Source organism: Corvus cornix, chromosome 2 (assembly GCF_000738735.6).
Source record: "Corvus cornix cornix isolate S_Up_H32 chromosome 2, ASM73873v5, whole genome shotgun sequence".
NCBI lineage: Eukaryota > Metazoa > Chordata > Aves > Passeriformes > Corvidae > Corvus > Corvus cornix.
The window spans coordinates 94,634,929-94,648,207 of NC_046333.1; positions in this window are offsets into that span (position 1 = coordinate 94,634,929).

A 13,279-nucleotide genomic window follows, 5' to 3' on the forward strand; every position below is an offset into this window, starting at 1 on the left:
TTGTTAATTACTAAATTCATTAATGTTTTATTAGCCATTTATCAGTAATTAATCACCTACTCTGATGTAAATTTCAAGCTTACAAATGCACCATGGAAATTGTCCCTTTAATATAAACCAAGTTTTAAGGGTCAGCAGAACCACAGCAAAGATAGCAGCATATTCCCCTCAGCTGCCTGGAAGAGTCTTTTAGTGCCTCAGCATCATGCCTGTGTCTAGGCATGCAATAGTTTTTGGGTGCTTTCAAAGTCAAAATAGTGCAGGGAAAAAAAATGAAGAGAGCTTGCAAGCAGAAGGGGAGGAGGTAGTATACTCAGTGGTATTCTTCAGGTGCACAGTTTGAATAAAAATGCAAAACAGGATGCTCCCATTCAGTAAATATTATCATTTTTATTCACTCATTAATTAAGTTGCTTAATTGCTGCTGTCAAAAGACTCTTGAGTTTGTGACTGGGGTTGTTGCACTGTTTTGAGAGTAGCTGAGGAAGGAAAAAGGCAGTATCACTTAGCTTGTTCTTTACTTGATAATAAGGAGGCACTGGTTGTAGGAGATCATAACGAAGATGCAGAGTTACATATGGAAAAAGACAGATATTTACAGGAAAAAAGGAAGGGAGCAGGTAGGTTTTATTTAATACATCAAATGTCATTTCACCAATGTGATTGATGCACCGTAATGTGTGCATTATTGTTCAATTCGTTACTCCATGAAAATAATTTTAATACAAAATATTTCCCATGTTTTAGTCTAACTTCCCAAGAGGGTTCAAAAATGGAAAGGGACTCAAGCTGTGTTGGTCAACACAATTATAAATATTTTTTTTCCAGATCTGTCTCCAAAGATTAATGTCAGCTGGTTTAGGTACTGTCTCCTCCAGGACACCAGATTGACAAATGACCAACGCTTACGGTATATTATTCATACATTTCTGAGACAGTACCTATTCATGCCAGGATCATGATCAGTCCCATGTCACTCAAGACATTCTTAGAATTGATGCCCACTCTACTGCAGACATCTCACATCTCAGCATCACACTGATGAAGTGCTGTGGTCATGACACATGAAGGTGTCTTTGCAAGTGAAAATGAGACTGATCCGGCTGACATGGGTCAGGACCACGAATAACCATTTACTGATTCTTATTACTAAATAGACTAAATGGAAGACACCTTTCAAAACATATTGCTGAGAATGGGCTCTGGTACAACCTGAGTCACATCACTACATGTGTGTCTCTACCTGTAAGGAGGTCTGGAGATGTAGTAGGTTATGCTTGTCTCAGGTTGGCTCACAAGGCACAGAAGGAAAGACTGCTGTACACAGACAACTAAGCAGAAATTGCTGATCAGAGAGAGAGTAGTGCTAGGATGATGGGTGTGGTATATAACCACCAATTTTTCTTTATGGCTGAGAAAGAAAGGTGTAGCTTATCCCTCAGTTCTAAAGTCAAGCCTGCAGTCAGGTCTGTATGTCTATTCTCTGTTCCCTCTTTTTAAATCCTCTGTAATGAATCAGGTGATCACCTAAAGGACTTACTTCTGTTCAAGAGGAAGAATTTTGCCTAGTGATGAAACTCCTTTACCTGGGCACAAAGGGGTGTTGCCTGCTCTGTGCACCATGCAGGGACTGTCATGACAGGGTCTTACTTTGAGTTTTCAGGTGTCTCACACTGCCTATGCTGCTGGCTTGGATAAATTTCAGAAATAGGTTATGAAGGTTTTCAAAACTCTTTGATACATTGAATTTTTGGAAAGACTTTCATTATATCTCAATCTGTTGGGATACACTTGTTAAAATCTCCCTCCCTTCTGTTGATAAGACACTACACTTTGCACTGAACTATGCAATGAGTTTAGCAATAGACAAAAAGGTTCTTAAGGAGAGAAGCAAATCCAGTACACTGTTTTGAACATCTCATATCCAAATGTGAACATAGGTTTTCTGAGCTGAAAGGCTACTGGTTCACAGTACCACACAGTCTTAGCTGTCTTATAGGTTACTTGGAAAAAAAAATTGGCATTAATTAAATGACTTGTAGGTACTTGCTGCGCTCATTACTTTTAATTCCACCAGAATGAAAGGAAAAAGCAAAACTACTATGAAACATTCCATACTACACACTGGAAGGTGTGAGCAAAGAAAAGTTTTCAAACATTTCAAACCTCTGAGTTATTATTCTGAAAAAAAAAAAATCATAAAATATACCCATTCATCTTACTAGATTTTATAGGTCAATATAGCCTCTTTAAAATATGAAGGCCTAAGAAAAGTAAGGGTGCTGACTGATGAGCTGGGACAGCCTTACCTCGGGATAAACTGAAAAGGTTGGCAGCTCCAGCTGTCTGCTCTGCTCCTGGTGTCCAGATGTCTAAGCTGCTTGTCAATCAGCTCCCAAACCACTGCAGTTTACAGGGCAGACTTTGCACTGCAGCCATCACTGGTGTTGGTTTGCCTTAAAACGCTTCACTGTAATCGCTAGCTGAATTCTATGGATAATGACACAGGATAGAGATACCTCTACCACTGGTCCCTGTAAAGGCAGTCCCCAGTAGAGTCCAAATGTACTTAAACTTACTCTGTATCTGCCACTGTGCTTTTACGAAAATGTCCAAAGCACTAAAACATGCATTTAATTGCAATACAAACTTAAAGCATTCACAAGCTGCTTTTCCATAGAGTTTCTGCCATCAGAGCCTGGAATTGGGCATTCTGTGGTACTAAGAATTGTGTCTCTCACGTCCTCCTTTCCTGACCCTAACCACCTCTGCCAGCCTGAAAATGACAGTGTTGGAGCACCTGACCATCTTGCTAGGCTGGGACACAGGACGCTGTCACTCACGCCACTCTCTATATACCTCCTGTCCCTGTTTGTGAATGCAGCAGTGAACTTAACCAAGGAGTTTAAGTGTAAAGAAATATAAGTTCTGTCTCTTCTTTTCCGATGTGAGCAAACACCTTTGCTTCACCTTTCCCTTGCCGTTCCTGGTATCTCTTGTCATGCTATCTTTTCCTTCTCTTCTCCTGTCTGCTACTTCCTTCATCCAACACAGAGGGCAGAAGCTACTAGAGTCACTGTGAAAGGACACTGATTTTCAGAAGAAAAAATTGCTACTTAGCTCTCCCCAGAAGAGTTTCTCAGGTGTATTCTGAAGTTTATTTAGGCTTCTCTTTGTCTCCAGTGACCAGTGGTTAAATTATGCCCCGATAAAAGGAGAAATGAGCCAAGCGAAGGGACCTAAATTTAACTACAAGGGAAAGCAGGTGATGTAAGTTCTTGATGTAAGTTCTCAAACAGCCACCTGGACCTGAGTAACTCCTTAAGTAATTCCCTGATATAGCAGTGGTAGGCTCTGCCTAGAGACAGTGTAATAAATTGCCGGAGCACATTATTCCCTGAGGACCCAGAAGGCGAGCACACTGAAAGCTTCACTGGAGGAAAAAAAAAAAAAGTTAAGAAAAAAAAAGTACAAAAAAGCACAAAGGTTCAGCTGCTGTCCTTGAGCTTCTGTTTCCTTATCACTTCCCCCAGAAGAACATAGTCAGACCAGACGATTCAGAAACAGGAACTGACACCTTCTGCACCCTTTGTTACATGTCTCCAGGATGTCAGCACGATCCCCCAGTCTGGCAATGGTTTCCAGAGCCATCAAGCAAAAGCTACCACTCACTCCTCCAAAACAGGAGGGACATTCCCATCTGATACCAAAGTCCCAGAGTGACTCCACAGTTTTCCTTTGGTTTGTGCATCCAGGGGCAACCCGAGAGTGGCTGTGCAGTCTTGCAAGGGAGAGACCCTGGGAGGGTCTGGAGGGTCCAGGCCAGGAGGAGATTAAGACTAAATTGTTGAAAGGTGGCTGCACCCTCCAGCATGGGACAAAATTCCTGTCAAGCCTCAGCAGGCAGCCTCTTCGGCTTGGCGCTGTATGTGCGGGGCAACAGCGATGATGCTGTGGGGCCGAGGACAGGCATCCCCCAGCCCCCGGTGTCCGACGTGAAGCTGGAATGAGGCAGAGGTGGGCTAGGAGGCCTCTGGGCCCCGCGGAGCCCCAGTTCACGCCTTGGTGCATGTGTGGGAGTTGAAGAGGGGGTCAGGGGGTGAGGGAGAGTTCATCCCCGCGCTGAGCGATGGCCCTGCCCGCACGGGAAGGGGACGTCCTCGGCCCCCGAGAAGAGTCACTGGAGGTTCATCCCGCCAGGGAAGAATTCTTCCCAGCAGTAGCCGTCCTGCTGATGAATCGCCCCGCAGACGGGGCTGGCGGCCTGCGCGCCCTCCCCTCCCGCAGCTGTGCTCCGGCCCCCGACAGACGTGGCTGCCACCCACCATGGCCGTGACGGGCGCCCAAGACGGATGATCCCTGAGAGGGATCGGCGGGACCGCATGGCGGGAGCCCGGGGCGATGGCGGGAGCCCGGGGCGATGGCGGGAGCCCGCTGCTTCACTCACCCCAGCTCACCCGGTGGGAAGAGGCGGTGCTGGAGCTATGTGGCTTCCTCGGGAAATCCCAGCAAAGCCTGCACGCTCCTCGCTCCACCTGTTGCTGAAGGGAGCGCGGTGAGTGACCGAGGGAGGTTTTCTCTTTGGTCACCTAAAAAGGACAGCTGAAGTTTTATTCAGACCGACCTGGATCACAAAGCGTTGACAATCTGCCACCAGCTCCTGACTTCACAGGGCTGGGACCGTGCTCCAGATGTGGCAAGATTGGTCTGCCCAGCTATGACCATGGGTATCCCAGAAATGATGGCACCTTTCGAGCTTTCCTGTGGAGCAGGCAAAAAACATCACTGCAACTCGAGCGATGGTTTTGCAGCAGATTTTAGCAGCAACAAGAGTGTTCTGTTTAAAGGGGCTTCAGAACAAATACTTTGAAAATTTTTAAATATATATATTTTATTATATGTTTTTATAAAGAAGTAGTGAGAAATGGAAGTGATTATTTTATCTTCCATTTGAACCATGGTGGATCAAAGCAAGAAAGTATGTATCTCAAAACTGACACATCCCTAAAAATTTCATGATTGTTGCTATTTGATGTGACACGTCACAGAATTTTATGTCAAGCTGAAGAAAATGTGACAACTTGCATGTAGTATTTTCAGAAACAGAGTTTAAGTGCAATATTGAGAAGTGTATCTGCAGGCTTTTTAAACTCTCCTTCTTCCCAGACTTAAGAAAAGCAACCCCATATGTTTTAAACTTCTGCACCCCATTAATTAAAGACAGAGCTTAAAAGTAATACTAAAAATAATTGGCTGGATTAGAAAAGGCTGTGGGTGAGCTGAGAAGTTACCATTGCACAAATATTAATAAATCACTTTTCCTGTAATTAGCAGAAAAAAAGAAGAGTGCAATGTGGTAAGCTAGCAGTCGTTTGCAAAAGTATGTTGGCTAGAGCCTGTCATCCCTCTTCCTTTCCCTTTCCACACACGCATCCTTTCAAACCGAGATACAGCTGCTGATGCCATTCAGAAGTAAAGAGACCAGCAAGGGCAAAACAGGATTTTCAAAAGGTCGGTAGAAAATGAGGAAATAAGCCAAATGGCCAAGACTGTTAATAAGTGATTAATATTATGCTATTGTTATAAGAAACTGAACAGTTCAGCCTCACAGTCTCTATACCAGTTCTTGAAAGGTGCAATTTTCTGATGATGTTAGTCAGTGTAGCAGAATGCTAAGCACTCCTTGCTCTTTGCTCAGCACTTTCCTATGTGTAGCTCATGTGGAAAGAAAGAATCATAAAGAGCTCTAAGCCTTCCCCTAATATTGGGAGAAATCCAACACTTCAAAGCTTCCAAAATAAAGTCAAAAAATAAGAGCAATATTTTGTAAAACAAAAATAATCTCATTTAAGAGCATCAGTAAGAACGCTATCTAATTGTTTTCTTTTGGCAAGCAAGGAAAACAGCTATATAGTTTTCTTGCTTGAGCACACACAAGTAATCCAAGGTGCAAAATAATTACAGCCTCCCTGATTCAACAGATTTCCCAGAGGTAGATTCTGATGTACAGTTCTCCTGGCTGGTTTGTACACCTTCCCTTGGCTTATGATCATTCTGCTCTCTGTGTATCTCCCTTCTATGCTCAAGAGCTCACCTTCCTGTTTCCAGCAACATCTCCTCCTGCCTCTAGACTGCCTCTTGTCTCTTTTGTATATGCTGAAGGTTCTCCTCAGCTCTTCTAAATAACATCTGCTCTTCTGTTTTACTGTCAGGGAAGCTCCCTGAAAGAGCAGTTTTCCTTTAAGTGGATGTTAGCTGTTACATTCTAGGTAAAAAAGAAAGTTCCAGGTTGTTTTCCCTAAAAAAAAAAAACCCAAAAAACCAAAAACCAAAACAACCAAAACCAAACCAAAAAACCACACACACACAACAACACACACCAAAAAAAAAAAAAGAAAGAAAGAAAGAAAGTGTACTTCAAAGCATTGAAGCATTTAAAAAGTTCATATACTCGTTTTAGATGTTCCCTGATGTTTTTGTCTCCTAAGTCACAATATTATGAAATTCTGCCACCCTGTATCTCTGCCCTTTGGCCCACACAAGTTCCATTGACTTCAAAGGGAGCAGTGTATGCACAACAGTGACACGTAAAGTCTACTCAATCCTTTAATCTTCCAAGAATTTAGTATTTTTTACTACCTCAAAATAAAGGGTTTTTTGTTACGAATAGTCTAAGAATATCGACCATCTCTCCAGCAAAGCACTTAGGCAGATGATAAAGTTTAGGCAAGTGAATAGTTATATTCACATACTATAAGATAAATGCACTTTTAAGTCAGTAGCACTGCTTACATGTTTGAGGCTAGGCATGTGTTAACCACTGACCAAATCAGGACCATAGGAGAGAAATTTCTTCACCAAAGAAACCAGATCACAGGGAGTATAACAACTCCTTCTTCACCCTCACATCCCAAAAGCCTATAGGTCTAAACCTTGGGTAATAATTGCCAGCATTTGTAACAATTTTATTCTGCTTCAGAATATGTTGGGTTTATGCATTCCAGTCATCGAAGGCAAACTTGAGTCAGCTCTGCACCCTTCCCATGGGGGAGGAGTGAGGGTTACATGGGTGATCCCACCACAGGCTGGGCCTGCAGCTGCGCAGTGCCATGCTGTTCCACAGAGGAAACCTGAGGCAGTGCCACAGCTCATCTTCCACTAAATTTGCATGGCCCAAGGCCAACCCACTTCACAATGACATCTATGTCAAAAATTCCATAGACTTCAGCTACATTCTTTGGGTAACAGACTTTTATTTGGAGTAGCCCCTTAATTTCACATTTGTCTTTACAGTGCTCATTACACTCTTGATATTCCATAGGTGCCACAATTATTATTCTTACATATTCTACAGTTTTTATTAGCATTACCAAACAACGAGAAACAGATAAATACTGATATGTACTCATAAGCGATTCAAGAAAAGAGGGTGAGATTTTGGGGCTGGGAAGTTTTTCTATCCACAGAGTATTTTTTGCAGCAGGGAAAGAACAAAGAGAAATGATGCTGTTTATTTTGATGGTTCTGAGAAGCTAACATTCACCCCGCTCATCCCAGGAGCAAACAGCTGGCAAACAGCTGACAACATAGATATCAGTCAACTCCCACGTAACTCACAATATAATACAAAAAAATATAGGTAATAATGATATGACATGACAGGATGCATCTTTGATTGTGTGTGTTAAAAAAATAAAATCTTACAGTATATGGAAAAGATTCCAAGAAGTCTTCCTTTCTCTTTTTGCTTCCTACTTTCCTGGTTTCATAACATTGTTTCATATTTGTGATTTTTCTGTAAATTATGGTTTCTATTTGAAACATTTTTCTTTAATTTCCATATTCCCAAAAAGTCATTTTACTATTTATGTGGTCAAATCCCCCCAATGTGATTTGATGGCACATAAATAGTAGTACGACTTTTTATGTTGTCTATTGCTTATGTAGAGTTTCCAGAAACCCTATATTATAGCCTTGTATTAAACCCTGATAATTTTCAGGGGTCATCACTATAATATATGGCTGGAAGACTGCTATTGTGATTCTGTTGTCAGCCAAAAACCTTGCCTTCAAATATGTGCCTCAACCATAGTATAACATAAATCAAAATATGTGGCTTCCTAGCCATATATCTGTTCTGTGACTTTAAATATTTTTATAATCATGGGTGCAGGACAGAACACTGGGGTCTTTCTATAACCGATGTTGTAAAAAAGTAAATGTTAAAAAAAGAAATAATTACAAACATCTAAAAGTTAAAATCCTATAGCAAAAATGAACATCCTTGTACATTTTTAATAAGGATCTAAGCTTACTTTGCATGGTAAGCCTCATGTTACTGTGTGTAACTGTCTGCCTCACCCACTAATTTATTGACCCCTGAACAGAGCACTTGGTAACTCTTTTACCCTTTTACATACACTCACCTGTGCCCCACCCTCCTTCCCCCCCCAAAATACAAGAATTTCTGCATTGTCCTATGATCACCTCTCTGGGATGATTAAGCTAGCTGCTACCAGCTGACAGATGATGCCAAGTGGCACCCGTGTTTGGGCAGAGGTGTTGGTTTTAAGGATCATCCATAGGGTGCACAGGTCTGGTATTTTGGAACAGACTCACATTCTGGCTCAAAGACGAATACCAAACCTATTCACAGCCAATGTGTTCCAATGGGAGATTTTAAGACATTCAGACTTTCCTTCTCCCTTTTGCATTTCCAAGTCTCCCGTCATCTCAGAGTATGAACACCAGACAGCTCTGACCCTTCCTGGAATATGGGTCTCTGTTAATTTTATTTCAGGCGTTCCTGGACATCACGATGTTGCCATTTCACACTTTTGCTAGTGCAGGAATAAGGGGTAAATGTGAACCTAAGGGGACAAATGTGAACCATTCATATGCAACACAGTGCTGTGTAGGAGCCTCTCTCACTCACAGGTACCAACCAACCAGGGCTCTGTTCTGTTCTGTGAGTGCTGCCTGACTCCTAAGATGCTTTTGGAAAAAAACCCCCTTCATCCACTGCCATCCCCCTTCTGCAAGGTAATCACAGAATATATGGAAATTTCCAGAGGAGAGCAGCCTCCATCACAGCAGTAATGAAGTTTTTATGAAGCTGTTTATGTCTATAGCCAAATTCCACAAATCTTTATAAAGTGTACATCCTCCTCACACCACTAATTCTATCAAATCTGATTGAGCTAACTGGGGGAGTTAGAAATACAAACACAGGATCAGGACTATAGTGTGTGAAACCCTCAGAGATGAAAGTGCGACATAGTTTGAAAATAGTATTTCTATTAATAATGAATGTTCTCAATTTATACCAGATTTTGTAATGTTTCTGGGTACACAGTGTTCCTCTGTTGTTGTTGTCCCAGATGCTCTCCTTTCTGACTGATTTGGTTCCCTTTCACAAATGAGCACCCCTAACTCACCCTGGGGAAAGTGCTTGAGGGAAAAGGGCAGTTAAAATTACAAAACCAGGGAATTGACTGTAATAAAGTGCAGGGAAATTCCATGCAAATGTGGCCCTTAATTTCTTAGGCCTCTGCAACTTATCAGTACCTTTCAACAGGGCTAATGTCAGGTACTGTACAGCATTCCTTATTTTCAGAAAGCTGTTTCCTAAGGTCCAGATGATGTTATAAGTGGTATAACATGACTCAAAGTAGTTTTGCCAGATGTGATATCCCCTGTTGCAGCCTCAAATAGACTGAGAATGAGGAATGCATGCTCCATTAATTTCCACTGGAGTGAAGAATGCATTACTCCTTTGCCATTCCCATACTAAGAAATCTTCACATAGTCACAGCTTTATTTTCTTTATTCAGGAAACCATATATTCCAGCATTACCCTGTATTTGCTTTTGGAGGATGTTCACTGACTTTTTCCTTTGTCACTTCTGCAACACATATGCGCAGTCCTGTCTACACACACCGGCACAAATTACATCCTCGAGGGAATATCTACAATGACCTGTTACTTTGAGTATTTCATAGCTGGTTTTCTCCTTCCAGTGATTAAACCCACAAATTTAGTTAATGTACAGAGCAGGTTTTGTGCATAAATCTACCCTCCATAATTGCTTTTAAAATGCTGGAACCACTTTCAGATGCTGTCATCCATTTCTTAGGCAGTGGCCTCCTTCTTTCATGCATTCAGTAAATCAAAATTTACATGACTATTGCCCACCAGACATTTGTGTAAGGTAGATTAGTTCTTCGTGTGGTCTTTTTAAATAGCATTTTTGGTGGATTTTGGAAAAAAAAAGACACATATATAAATAAAAAGAAATTACAAGGAAATCTCCTTAAGGATGGTAACTACTGAAGAGTCTCAGGCATGTTAATAGAGGGAGAAACTCATGACATGTCTCTCTCACGTTGTTAGACTGGTCATTAAAAAATGTTCACCTCGCACCATCATTCTGAAGTGTTGCTTTATTATTAAAAGTGTCAGTAACTTGGCCTTTTCTGAATTAACTCCTCTTCACCTCTAAATGACAAGAAAAAGGGATATGTATCTTTTTAGCCAGTCAGCAGAACTGCGTTGAGTCACACTTTGCTGATCCCCACGCTGCACTATTCGCACACAGAAAATGGTGCTCTTTCACGGTAAAGTTTAAAACTACATTGATGGTATTGTAGATGTATAGACACCATGTTACTACAATTTCACTGCAATTATATACATCTAAATGTTTGTGCACATACTGGAGACGTAGCCTAGGTAAAACCAAATTGCTTATATTAAAAAAGAAGTAGCAAGTACAGTCTGCTTTCTGTTTTCATAATTGCTGAAAGTTTCTTTGCTTGACAGTTCAGAATCAGTGGCTTCCACTGGATACCCTAATCCTTGCTACAAATGGGGGAAATTTCTACCATATTTATGCCAGACTTCACCAGAGATGTTATTCATTTTCAATACTCAGTGGCTGAATCTTTGTTTAAGTAAATTTGAAACATATCTAGTGTTTCTCACAGGAAGGATATAAAGTGAACCTAGAGAGGTTAACTCTCAGTTCATCTCAGGTACTCGTTTCGTCATAAAAATGTATTAGCAGAAAGCTGGAAATGCAGCCCAGATCTTCAGCTGATGTAAGCTGATATACTTCCGCCGATTTCATAAACTATGATGGGTTATTTCAGAGGAGGACCTGTCACAATTCATCACTGCTTTGAAAATTGTATGGGGTGATAATCACAGAGAATATTGCTACGTGTCTGACATATTGCACAAATATTGCTCAAATGTGGTGTGTTGTTTTTTCTTGTGTAGCAAGTCACTTTGCAGTGCATGAGCAATACTAAAATTAGCATGATGCTAGTAATTTCCTGATTGCTAAACTAATCTCATAGTCTGAAACCTGAGAATGGCAGAAACAGGTAAAAAGCTCTCAGGTTCAAAAAAAGAAAAAAAAAAAGCAGAAAACAAGCCCTTAAAATATAATGAAAGTTTTCTAAAGCGCAGATACGGAGCTGAGCTCAACTTCATGAAGATTGCTTGGTGACTTACAACACCACTGAAGTGTTACCAGTGATGCCATGAAGATTTTTGCTTTTTCTTTTTTACCCCTGTTATACCCGTTATACCTTTTTACAGCTTCTGTATTCCTAGTGCTTTTTGCCTACATTCTTGGACTTGTTTGTTAAGCTAAGAGACTAAACATTTTAGAAGCTTCGTAGCTAGGGATCAGTGTGCCCCAGACCCCAAGGTCCTCTCCAGAACACATTCTGTAAACCAAGATAGAACCATCCAGGAGAAGATTCCCTGGGGAGGGGGGGCTCACTTGAACCTCTCACTGGGGAATCTTTGATAGATATGCTAATTAGTAAAGCCTATAATATTATACCCAATGTTGGGGGGGACACACAGGAGGAGAGAGACACAGAGACAGGGAAAGAGTCGGTGGGGTACATCTCGATGCATATGACCTGGACATGTACACCTAAGGATCCTTAAGAATAAATACCAAGGTAAAATCCCTTTTCCCCTTCTAACCGTGTATGCCTCTTGATTTTAAGACCAGAAAAAGGCATCATCAGCATAACCAAGGTTCCAAGCTTCATCTGCCAAAATACTTCAGGCAAAAGATGGCTATCCTCCCCACCATGAGGCACCCATGCCCTGAGACCCAAGAGCCAAGGCTGCTCATCTGACTCCTTTTTCATGAGTGCAACTCGGCAGCTCCCTAGGGTTTCTCTGCATTTCAGGTGTGTTTTGAAAGCAGTGAGTAGTCTGGATGCCCAGCCTGAACACGTGACAGGTTGTAATGAAATCTTCCTTGCAGGATTTCTCAACCAGACGAAGAGCAAAATGAGTGTGGAAGTCTACCTATGGGAAATTGTCCTTTGGAAATCTTCAATGTCCTCTCTATGGCAGTGGTAGTTCTTCCTATTGCTGCCCGTGATTGCCTTCTCATTTGGCTTCTGCTGCTCCAATCCCTTCCCAGGCAGGGACATTATGATATGTTTATTAATGAAAACACGGGCTTCTGTTGTCCACACCTTCCTCTACCTCCAGTGACATCAGCAGAGGCACTTCTGCTCTTTCCTGTTCTGTTCAGGATCATGAACAGTGGCAGAATCGTGATCATGGCTTGCGCCCTCCTCCTAGGTTATCATTATCTCAATTCTGCTTGCTCTCATTTGCTGCTGTTGATTGTCCACCCCATGCCGACTTTGCCAATGCCGCAACATTCACTGATGCCTCATTTGAAAGTGCACCACACATATACCTGCACAACAGAAGGATGGGCTGCAATCACAGCCACAGTTGTCATCATGCGCATTAGCTTTGGGGGCTGAAAATGAACAACATTGGTAATGAACCTGCAGTTCAAACCTCCCATTTGCTTGTCTATGAAAAACACATTGGACATTTCGCTGTTCCACTTTCTTTGATAGAGGGCGTGTACGGACTCACAGAGCCTGCACCCTCAAGTTTCTAACTACCCGTATCTGAAGAGGAAGGATGCAGATCCAGGGGCAGGGGACATGTTTCTTACTCCACCACAGGTTTGACTTACAAACACATGGAAGCCATATAGTTCCATAGGTTCTTGTTTATAAAATGATGTGGGGCTGGGTACATGACAGATCATATCTGCATAACTCAACTGCAATGGCATGTTTGCAAAAAATACTAGTCTACTTGAAAACTGTATTTATTTCTTTTTTTCACATGTGTCTTGGGGTGACTTTATGATGTGTGTCCCCTATCGCTGCTCTATGCCCAGAAATTAACTTTGTGCATTTCTGTGCCTTTGAACTGAGC